At 30.4% G+C, this 3,053-nt stretch overlaps 1 protein-coding gene across 1 annotated transcript in view; it reads left to right on the top strand.

Annotated features, from left to right (window-relative positions):
• The window catches only part of slc12a5a (solute carrier family 12 member 5a), a 2,560,186-nt gene that overhangs the window by 2,543,512 nt on the left and 13,621 nt on the right, over positions 1-3,053 (top strand). The gene's annotated exons all lie outside the window — the stretch shown is intronic.

Here is a 3,053-nt window from a genome sequence, read left to right as displayed (position 1 = left end):
ACAAATTGTGTTTCATCAGTGTGTCTACTTGTTACTTTTATTTCATTGTTCTTAAAATAGCTGATTAGCAAACACTGTATAGTTATGTATGTGTGATAAAGGATGTATTGTACATATTTAAATTAACCACACAGAAAAATAAAAAAATGTTATTTGACTTTTACTTGATGAAAATACCAGTGTCTGTGAGGCAAAAGCAGGTGTTTGATGGCATAAAAATATCCAAGCATCTACAGATTAATATATCCATGCAAGATACACAAGATTACAATTGTGTGTGAAAGTAAATGCAATAAATGAATACAAATGTATTATTCAAATTTAATAATAAAAATCACTATCGTTTAGATTTTTATTGCATAATTAATTCATTTTCCATTAACTTGGTCACTTTATTAATCAAGGGTCGCCACAGCGGAATGAACCACCAACTTATCCTGTATTTGTTTTATGCTGCAGATGCACTTTCAGCTGCAACATGGTACTGGGAATCATGCATACACACTCATTCACACACATCTTTGGACTGTGGGGGAAACAAAAGCACCCGGTGGAAACCCACGCCAACAAAAGGAGAACATGCAAATTCCACTGAGAAATGCCAACTGGCTCAGCAGGGACTCGAACCAGCGATCTTCTTGCTATGAGGTGACGGTGCTAACCACTGAGCCACCGAATCGCCACATATATAGTTTTATAAATGTATTATTTTATATAAATCTTCTTGATAAAGTCTTATTTATTTTAGTTTGACTGGGCTTTTTAAAAGTTTTACATTTTCAAAAAAAAAAATATTTTAAGGTCAACATTATTAAGAAATTGTTATGTTTTTAAAAAATTATTATTATTATTTTTCCATTATTATTTTTCTTTCTGCAGAACAAACTAATGTTGTCCAACCTAATTAACAAAGTTAAGCCTTTAAATTGCACTTTAAGCTGAATACTAGTATCTCGCAAAATAAAATGTGCTGTCATCATGGCAAAGACAAAACAAATTAGTTATTTGAAATTAGTCAATATGTTTACTAACTTTTTTTTTTCTCTTCATTAAAATTTTAAATAACCTTTAAAGTATTTGGGAAATATTTTTTACCTGAGATGAAACATTATGCAGTTCATATTTGAGTTTTTACATTAAATCTATGCAAAAATCTGAGAATACAAAAACCAAAATGCATTAAGTCATTGAAATTTGAAATTTCATTGAATTCTCATTGTATGTGGGATACATGAAATAAAATATTTGTTTTTACAAATTGTGAGTTAATATGTAATAGGCTTTTAGTTGTTGAGTGACTAGGCAACTGCAAGCAATCCATAGAAGGTGTTTGTTTCAGTATTTCATTGTAATTAAACTGTTAATCAGTTGAACAACCAAATAAATGTAACCAAGGACTATAAAACTGAGTGACACATGAGTGTCATTTTTTAATATTGAGATTTATACATCATCTGAAAGGTGAATAAATAAATTTCATTTATTGTATGAATATCATATGTCATTGTTTGGCTGAGAAAAACTTGAATATCTAGAAGATCTCTGTGAAGCAAAAGTAAGTGTTAAAAGCATGCAAGAAATGCAAGATTGACCCACTACAGTCAATTTAGTTAATCCAATTCACCTAGATAGTTATATAGTACAATTGACTATGAAAATACAATAAACAAATAATTATTAATTAATTTTTATAACATGTAATATATAAGTTAATTTTATAGGCTAATACATAAGTCATTTAGATTTAAAACGCATAATTTCTAATGTAATTTAATCAGACTTAAATTTTAATTTAAAGGATGTGGTTTATGTAATATTTTAGCTTTTTTTACATGTAAATGATATTGTATCCCTAAACGTTAACGTTTATCAGATGAATGGAAATAAATGTAACACAATCAGCTTTTAAATAAATTAAATATTTATGTTCAGGGAAAGCAAACTCACCTCGCACTTATTTGCATGTGCGAATTCTGTCCAATAAAAAGCTTCCTTTTGGCTTAGATTGATTTTACCACGCCCCCCTGACCTAATTAGCTAATAAAAGTCCAGGTGTGGCGCTGCCTAAGCCAGTTACCTGTTCAAAAAAGAATGACGGAAGATGTGCTTTGGCCGAACAGTTTTTTTTTTTTTAGTAAGAATTGTATCAGTAGGAAAACCAACATGAATTAATCGCTTAAAACTGTGAGGATGAATAATTAAACCCAACACAATGTTTGAGGAGTATCAAAACAAGATAGGCCTATGTATTAAGGTAAGAGGTTTTGTTAGTCGCTTGGCAAGAAGCAACACAAACTTGTTATATACACCTAGTTGGCCGCTAGATGACAGTAGAAGCACACTATTAAGTACACTACGATGACGACTGACTGGTAACATCATGGATATCATCCCAATTCAGTTCGGGTTGTGGGTCTAATGAAACAGCACAAATCCTGATCAATCCGGATTGTTTTGGCCAGACGTGGATGTGTTTGCGTGCTGTTTAGCGTGTTTTGTTTCCTTGTTGGGTTGATCTGACTGGATTTGTAGGTGCTTTTGTGCTTGAGGCTAATTATGGATCTCTCAATAGTCAAAAAAAAAGTCTTTTTTGTAAGACTTCGGTTTGTATTTGTTATAGCACACGTGTCAATAGCATTTTACTCATACTGTTAGTAATTTCATTGCTTAATATGGTTCTTCCTATGATAATTTCATGTATTCTTATGTAGTTTTATATATAGGCCCACACGGAATCTGAGTGCTCAGATTTTTGGCCAATCAAATCGGTGTTTACTTGTGTAAATGTGTAAATTTATATTTACTCAGTTTTTAGATTAATTTCTGCAATATTATTGACTGATATGAGTTAATGATACAGTTTTAAAGTAATATTTCCTGTCTTTTAGTTGATATACTATATGATAGACCTGCTTTATCAAATAAATTGATATAATTGGATTTGCATTGTAAACATTAAAGTTAAAAAGGTAATATTTATTATTTCATAAAAGTTTTGTGTTGATACTCAAAATCATTCTATTTTTTTTTTTCTGAAAATGTTCAGCAGAAAT

This window comes from Danio rerio, chromosome 6, assembly GCF_052040795.2.
Source record: "Danio rerio strain M-AB ecotype USA chromosome 6, GRCz13ab, whole genome shotgun sequence".
Classification (NCBI taxonomy): domain Eukaryota; kingdom Metazoa; phylum Chordata; class Actinopteri; order Cypriniformes; family Danionidae; genus Danio; species Danio rerio.
The sequence above is the reverse complement of the archived record's forward strand: the minus strand, read 5'-3'. Positions and strand labels throughout refer to the sequence as shown.